The sequence below is a fragment of the Mirounga leonina genome, unplaced genomic scaffold, assembly GCF_011800145.1.
Source record: "Mirounga leonina isolate KUSES-001 unplaced genomic scaffold, KU_Mleo_1.0 Mir_175, whole genome shotgun sequence".
Classification (NCBI taxonomy): Eukaryota; Metazoa; Chordata; class Mammalia; order Carnivora; family Phocidae; genus Mirounga; species Mirounga leonina.
The window spans coordinates 23,381,279-23,389,855 of record NW_023270453.1 but is presented as its reverse complement, the minus strand read 5'-3'; the positions used below and the strand labels follow the sequence as shown (position 1 = coordinate 23,389,855).

At 57.4% G+C, this 8,577-nt stretch overlaps 1 long non-coding RNA gene across 1 annotated transcript; it reads right to left on the bottom strand.

Annotated features, from left to right (window-relative positions):
- Positions 1-80: 80 nt before the first annotated feature.
- LOC118021930 lies at positions 81-8,577 on the bottom strand. Its single transcript, XR_004682343.1, has 5 exons — positions 8,117-8,577; positions 3,280-3,393; positions 2,995-3,078; positions 1,596-1,892; positions 81-231 (listed from the first exon to the last, which is right to left on the bottom strand). It is a non-coding gene; the product is annotated as an uncharacterized LOC118021930 (long non-coding RNA).

Sequence of the window (8,577 nt, the reverse complement as noted above, 5' to 3'; positions counted from 1 at the left end):
ACAGTTGTCCCGAATATCTTGAAATTCACACTTGTCCCAACTTCAAAATTATGGGTGTTTTCAGACGTGCCACGTGATCTGTCGTAGTAAAGGGTATTTGGAGAACACATGTGAGGACACATTGTGATGAGCGCATCTGGCTGTTTTCCTCCGGCGTCGTGGAGAAGCTGGGGGGCTGCTCTCCTGGGCCCAAGGGCGAGCTCCAGTGTATCACTTCTTGCCCCTGGGCTGCTAACAGGAAAATCTGTTTTCAGTATGAGACTCCTGACCACTTTCACAGGCTGGCAGCTTCAAGGGGGGACCCCACCTCCCAATGCCCCCCACCCCGTATGGCCATGAGGATGGTCAGAAATGGGACAGTGTCAGCTTGAAGAGGGAGAGCAGTCATTGCCTTGTGGCCAGGATCAGACAGGAAGAGAGGAGGATGGGTGGGGAACCAAGGAAGAGGAGGAAGAGGTGGGAAGGGGCCAGCTCAGGGCAGTCGTGCCCACTGATTGCAAAGCACAGTCCCTGGCTTGTGAGCCGGCTCCCAGGAAGTGCTGCATGGTCCCCCGGCGAGCACCGCGTGCCTCTTCCTCACAGAGCCCTGCCTGGGCGGCCCGCACCCCGGTGCTGTGGAGACTTGCATAGTGTACCACAGGGGGCCAGAACCGGAGTGAGGGGGCTTGGGGGCACCCAGGGCCCACTCCCCTTGGTGACAGGGACCATGCGGGTTCAGTTGTGTGAACCCTTATTTAACAAGCACTCAGCAGCGCTCTGGCCGGGCCTTTCGTACCAGCCCAGGGTCACCTGATCTCTGGGCCGGGGGACCCAGGCCCCTGTCAGAACCCAGCAGGTGGCCTCCTTGAGTGGCCATCCGCACGTGGGTCATGGGTCATCGTTGGCTGTCTGGTCACTAGGGCGGGACCCTGAGGTCACAGCTCCTTCGGGCCAGTCCCCACGTGAAGCTGGTTCCGAGAGGCAGGAGAAACTGCGTGGGGCCGTCAGTGGGGCGGATGGGAGCTGCGTTCTGGAGTCTGAGGCTGGGTGCCCGGGGGGTGGCCTGGTGCCCTGGGGGTGCTCCAGCGCAGCTGCCCGGGGCAGGCGCCTGGCGGCCCCCGCGGTGACGTGCTTGCCTATCTATAGCACCAACACCGGCCTGTGGCCTCTGGAGGCCCCGTATTATGGGGTGTGGGGAGCCCCAAACCTCTGCTGGATGCCCGGAAGGAGGCGGGCTTCCCAAACCACCATCTCCCTCAACACCTGCCTGGCCTCCATGCCCCCCCCAGCTAGGAAGTCCTTCCTGCTGTCTACCCAGCTTCGTCCCTCAGAAGTGGTCAGCTCTTCCCCTTGTGGAACAGCACTCCAGTGGCTGGGGCACCCCCACTCAGAAAGCACACGTCGGTCTCCTGGACAGGCGCTCCGTCCACCTGTCCTCAGACCCGAGCTCAGGACTGCTCCCTCCCCCTCCGTACCAGCTGCTGGGACAGGCCTCATGGACAAGGCCTCATGCCTTACCGGCGGAGCAAGACTCGAAACGGGGGGGGGGGAGCTTTCCCACTGGGCCCTCCACCTGCAGGGGGTGCCCGCTCACCACTACCCCTCCCCCAGTGCACCTGGGTGAGGCTGAGGCAGCCACACGGAGCCCGGTGGACCACAGATGGGCCTTGGCCCAAGATGCAGCAGTTATTCTTAGCCGGAGACGGGCAAGTCAGGCCCTGCGTGTGCCCCGTGTTGTCACGTGTCCCCAGGAGCCACGGGGCAGCTGTGTCCAGCTTCAGCCTTCACTCTCGAGTGGGAGAGGAAGACCGATGAACGCAGAACAGCAGAAAAGAGACAGAGATGGCCCGATGGTCTTCCAGCCAAGCTCCAGGCTGCTCCTAACCCCAGCTCATTCCTGCTCTCAAGGAGGGCTGCCAGATAAACAAATTTCAGGATTTCAGATAAACAATTTTTTACTGAAGTAAATATCAAACATTGCATTTTTTTAAAGTATAACTACATCCTAAATGCTGGGGCTCCCCCAGCCCTCAACAGCCCTGGGCATGTGGGGAGGAAGAAAGCAGACAGGCCCTGCCTGAGATGGGCGCCTCAAGGGGGCAAGACGCCGAAGCACCTGCCTAGAGCAGAAGAACATGCAAGGAGGCCCCACTCCTTCTGCCTTTGGGTGGACTTGCCTAAGTTCTTTTTAGGTTCCCTCTAAAAGCGGTCCCCTTCCCGCTGCACCATCCAGGGACTCATAAAACACCTGCTGTCCCAGCACTCACTCGGGCATCACATCCCTGCTTTATTCCCATCCTATAGCTGAAGAATCAGCCGCAGACGCATTTAGCACCTTGCCCGAGGTCACTCAGGGAGTTAGCGGCCAAGGCCAGACTCAATCCCAGGGACAAGTTCTGAGCATGACCCTTGTTGTCGCTGCTGCCCATTACCACCCAACCCCCGCCATAGAGATGCTAGAGGAGGGACACCTGCCACCCGGCTCTGGGCGCCCCCGGGCTCCTCATTACTCCCATCCAGCTTCTGCCCCTTCCCTGGCCCTGGTTCTCCCGAAGGTCTCCCAGCTTGCGGCCACGTGCACCATTAGCTTGATCCAATGCGCCCGCCCAGGGGCACAACCCATTCGTCCCCGTGGGATGTGCCGGGCGCTCCCACCCTGGCACTTCTAGCTGAGGGGAAGGGGCAGCCAACCCGGGGAGATGGCCGGGGTGATGAGCAGCTCCCCCCAAGGCCTGGGAGAGACTCCCCTTGGGCTGCTGGGATGCCAGGGGTGGGGGCAGAGGGCAGGGCCTCCAGAACTGCCAGCTAAGCCCTCAGGTGAGCAGCTCTCGGGGAAAGGGCACCAGGAGGAGGCAGACAAAGGGCTTGTGGTTCCACAGGCCGAGGCCCAAGCTGGAAACTCTTTTGTGGGTTTGGCTGCCCTTTCAGGTCCCTTCCTTCTGCCTCCCTGAGGCAGCTTCCTGGAAGGAAGGAGGGAGGGCCAGGAGCGGGTCTGGCCGAGGCCAGGGCCTATACCTGCGATCAGGCGGCCTGAGCTTTCTTTGTCACCATGGGCTGATCACCGAGCCGAGTGCTGAGCCACCATCTCGTCTGCTCCTACTGAGAATAAGCGATGTTTGCCCCATTTTACAGATGAGCCAACTAGGACCCCGGGGGGGGGGGGGGGGACTAATAGGTGGGGCCCTCCACACAGTGGAGCAGGGATCCCCAGGCAAACATGGGCCCAGGCCTGAACAGAGCCCCAAACCTGTGCTCGTGGGTGAGGAGCCTGAAACCCACAGCCAGCTAGCACGTTCCTACCGGCCAGATGTCAGGGTCCTCAGCGAGGGGTTTGCATGCCGTTTCCAGGGCCTTGTGTCAGTCAGGAGGCTGCAGGGACCCGTCCAAGAGAACCAGCTGATCACAGGGATTCCTCTGGTGACAGAGGGTGATTTGGTAAGAAGCTGTGTTTTATAGACGGGCAGCTCCTGCATGCCGGGCAGGCCCGCCCTGTCCCTGGGGAGACTCTCCGTCATGGGGGACTCAGTTTTATGGAGAGGGCCACGGATTTTCCCAAGGCTAGGACCAACCCCCTTTGCTTAGAGCAGTGGTTCCCTCCTGGGGTCAGTGGTGCCCCCAGGGGACCTCTGCCCATGTAAGAAGACATTTTGGGTTGTCACAACTGGGTAGGTGTCCAGACCTTGAGGGGATAGAGGCAAGAGACATTGGTACATATCCAATGCACAGGACAGCCCCCGCATACACATGCGCAAAACCTAACTCTCTGGCCCCAAAGTGCAGTAGGCCAAGGTTGAGAACCACGGGCTATGTGCTGTGGTCTGTCCTGCACCCCGCTCTCTGAGGGGCGCACCTCTCCCTTTCACCCCACATGAGTCTGATGGGGGTCCAGAGTGGGGTCCATCTCCCTGGAGTTCCAAACCTCAGAGCCGGAGGTCTGAGCCCCCACCCCGGCGTGCCTTTGGGCACAGAGTATCGTCTCTGGGCTCCCGCTCCCTGACCCCGGACCCCGTCGTTCTGGGGCTTTCCAGCAAAGGAGGTGTTCTGTGATGTTTTCCATATCAATTCACTGCTGTACGAGGCTGGCGGATATTTTTATCGTGGTAAGATACACATAGGGTTTGCCCTTTAAGCCATTTTATTTTATTTTATTTTTAAAGATTTTATTTATTTGACAGAGGAAGACACAGCGAGAGAGGGAACACAAGCAGGGGGAGTGGGAGAGGGAGAAGCAGGCTTCCCGCTGAGCAGGGAGCCCGATGCGGCGCTCCATCCCAGGACCCCGGGATCATGACCTGAGCCGAAGGCAGACACCCAACGGCTGAGCCACCCAGGCGCCCCTAAGCCATTTTAAAGTATAGACCGCCGCGACATTTAGCGCCTGAGCAGTGCCGTGCGGTCAGTGCCACCATCTAGCCCCAGACGTTCCTCATCACTGCGACGGAAGCCCCGGACCCCAAACCCACTAGGCGTTCACTCCCGATACTTCCTCACTGGTCTGACTGACCTTAGACACGCTGCACAGAGAAGTCTGCTTCCTGCTATCGTGTCCGTTCACAGTTTTGTCTAGTTAGGTCATGGCCCCACAACAGTGTTGAGGGTCAGCTGCACTCTTTTTGAGTTTTCCTGTTTTGGTCTCCCACTCCGTTTTCTGGAGGTACACTGTCCACACTGTAAAAGGCATCTATGTTCAGAGTGAAGTTTGATAAAAATTTGACAAACATCCACTGGTGTAACTACCACTACACTCAAAATGAAGGAAGTTTCTGTCACCCCTGCAGGGGCCCTGGAGTCTATCTCCTCCCAAACCCGGTTCCAGAGAATCCCTGATCTGTTTTTTGGTCACTATAAATTGTTGTTGTCTTTTCTAAAATTTCAAATAAACGAAATCAGATGGTATGTGCTCCTCTGTCTGGCTTCCTTCGCCCAGCGTTAGGGTTCGGAGGTTCGTCTGTGTGATCTGTACTTCACCAGTTCCTTCCCCTTCTACCGCTGAGCAGTGGTTATCTATCCGTGTACCGGCCAATGAACACTGGGGCTGTTTGTCTGAGCTATTAGGAATAAAGATTCTGTGAACGTGCGTGCATGAATTTTTGTGACATATCTGTCTCCATTTGTCCTGGGCAAACGTCTCACCGTGGGATCGATGACTCACACCGTCAGTGTAGGTTTAAGTTCAGAAGAAATGGCGAGACAGCTTTCCAAGGTTCTGAATTCCCGACAGCTGTGCCCGAGCCCTCCAGGGGCTCCACACCCGTGCCAACACCTGGCACTGTCAGCCTCCGACAGGCCATCCGGTCACTGCCACTCCTGGGCGTCTTTCTGCATCTGTTACCTGCTCCCTTGGCTTCCCCTGGGCTGTCTCACACCAAACCTTTGCCCAGTTGTTTGGTATTTTATACTGACCTTCCTTTTCCTTCTGGCTGTTATCTTGGTGTGTGAGGGGAAGAGAGGATCTAGTGACTCGCTGACAACTCAGTAAAGGAGAGCTCCAGCCCATTCCCAGCTCCATTTGCTCTGGCCTGGGCTCACGCTTCGGGGCAGAAGTGCACGCCAGTGTGCCTGTTCTGGGGAAGAGGATTTTCTCTGAGGCCTTAACTTTCTCATTGGAAGTTTGGAATGTCCCTGCTGCTACCGTGATGCAAAAGTCCTTCGATGAAGAGACTAAAGACATTTCAGATGCTCCCAAAATGGCAAAAAACTGGCAGCCAGGGGAGAGGGAATAGAAATCGTAATCAACTCTTCCATGAAATGTAATTGTATAATATTTTTTCCTGTTACCAAAGTCATCCACGTACACTGCAGGAATTAGGGAATAGAGAGCTATACTGAAAAGAAGTCCCGTTACCCAGAGGTATCCACTGTCAGCATTTCGATGTATCTACTTCCAGTGTTCGTTTTATTTATTTACTTTTAAGTTTTTAAAAATTTATTCATTAGAGAGAGACACAGTGAGCACAAGCAGGGGGGCTACAGTGGAAGAGGGAGAAGCAGTCTCCCCACTGAGCAGGGAGCCCGGTGCAGGACTCGGTCCTGGGACCTGGAGATCATGACCTGAGCCAAAGGCAGACGCTTAGCTGACTGAGCCACCCAGGCGCCCCAACTTCCAGGGTTTTAAAATGCATTTAGGCAGGGGTGCCTGGCTGGCTCAGTCGGAGGAGCATGTGATGCTTAATCTCAGGGTTATGGGTTCAAGCCCCACATTGGATGTAAAGATTACTAAAAAATAGGGGCGCCTGGGTGGCTCAGTCGTTAAGCGTCTGCCTTCGGCTCAGGTCATGATCCCAGGGTCCTGGGATCGAGCCCCACATTGGGCTCCCTGCTTGGCGGGAAGCCTGCTTCTCCCTCTCCCACTCCCCCTGCTTGTGTTCCCTCTCTCGTTGTGTCTCTCTCTGTCAAATAAAGAAATAAAATCTTTAAAAAAAAAAGATTACTGAAAAATAAACTTAAAAAAAAATAAAATGGATTTAGGCATGTAAAAGGGTTAAGTTTGATAAATAGGACACCTGGCTACAGAAGCTGGCATTAGGAAAGAGAGAACCTGTCTGAGGACGAGAGGGTTCCAGAAAGAAAAGTTGCCAGGGGCAACTTGAAACAGGACAGGAGAGCCGAGAGAAACAGCCCCAGGTGTTTGCAGGGGGTCGTGTGTGAGCTGAGGCTCCGCGGGGCAGGGTCAGGGTGCACCGGTCTCCATGGTGATGAGCAATTCTGTGCTGAAGGCCACCGGCCTCCAAGTGCAGCTCGTGCTGTGTGCACGCTTGTCAGTATGGATCTTTCTCCTGGAACAAGGGGGTGGACGGATGCATGGAGGAATGCTAACATCCGTCACGCACCTGCTTGGGGCCAGGCCTGATGCTCAGTGGCTTCACAAGCCTTTCCTCATTCAACCCCGGCACACACCTGCGGGGTGGGCACTACGTTCCCGTTTTTCTGGGGGACCCTGCGCCCCACGTGCCCAGGGCTTCAGCACTCCACGGCACGGGGTTCTCGCAGGCTGGTTTCCACTACCTATGAATTTCTTCTCAGTGACTCACGACAAGTTCAGAGATGAGGTCCATGCCAGACCTGAACGCAGGGGCCAGCTGAAGGGACTGTTTAACCTGCACCCGGTTCCTGCTCCTCAGAGTTGGCCTTTGTGCTGAAGTCAGCCTTCAGGAACATTCGAGTAAATATAACTACTTCCTTAACCATGTACCGGCTCAACCCCAGCAGACGCTATGTGTTGGCCACCAACTGTTTCTTCTTACAACACGGAGCTGTGCGGCTCGTGGCCCTACCTTGTCTCTGGGAGGTGTCACTAGCCCCAGGGCCTGCCAGAGTCCACGGACTAATCAGTCACGGGTGGGGAGTGCCCCTGAGAGACATTCAGCTGTGCAGGGGTATGCACGGCAACTAGGGGCTAAGGAGGTAATGAATATCCTCCATGCTAGCCTCCCACCCCACCTCCTCAGGGCAGGGAGCCCCCCCACCCCCGCACCAGGCACCAGGCCCCACACCCGTCCCCCACACCAGGCACCAGGACCCACACCCCTCCCCCCACACCAGGCACCAGGACCCAAACCCCTCCCCCACACCAGGCACAAGAGAACCTCCTTTGTCTGCTGCAGTCAGTGGAGGTCGGGTGGAGCGTTTTAATCAGAAAGGTCAGTCTTCCAAATCCTCCCCACATACCACCTCTGGGGGGGCCCAAGGGACAGAAGACAAAGAGGCTTGTGTCTGTGCTGCAGTCGTGGCCGGCTGGGAAAATCTCCCCGTGAATTTGGCTGCTGGTTCGGGCTCCTTCCCTCTCACTGGCCTTGGCAGAGGTGGGAGGCTGGGAGGGGAGGGGGCTCGGGAGTCGCCCCTGGGGGCAGGAGCTGAGTAGTCTCACTGCCTACTGCTCTGAATGTTTGGGCTCCCCGAGCACACACAGACCTGTCCAGTGCACACACATGTGCACGCGCGCGCACACACACACACATGCACGCACGCAGTGGACACGCGCAGATGGACATGGGGCAGGAGGCCCCGGGGACAGGGCTGCATGGCACCACGGCCCAGGGCAGCGAGTTGTGGCTCCTGGGTGGTTGGGCTCACGCTGGGAAACGGCCATCATCAAATGTGAAGCACAGAGGCTGAGGAAGTGAGGGGCTTTGTTTACCTGTAATTCGTCCTGTCCTCTCCTCACTGCTTTCTGGAAGGGTCCTCGTGAAGAGTGACGAGCTGGAGAGTTTAGCAAAAGAGCACAGGGAAGTGATGAGCGAGAGAAAGTTGTGGGACTCTGCAGGGCCCAGGAGGCAGAGGGGAGGGGGCGGGGGAGGGACAGCAGAGGAGAGGCTCTGAGGGCCACTCCACAGGGCCAGGGAACATTCCCGAGCACCCGGGGTGTGTGGCTGAGGCAGCAAGCCTTCTGGGCAGCGGGTGGTTCTCAGCTCCCAGGAGGCTGCTGGGGCTGGTCTGGCCCCCGGAGGGCCGATGCCTCAGGACCATCCCGTCTGCCCTGTCGTCTCCCTCCACCAGGGCTCACGACTCCTGTAAGCCCCGAGCTCCTGACATTGAACTCCTCCCTGGAATGTTCCAGTCAGCCACCTCCAGGGAGGGGAGGGGCATGGGGGACACCGT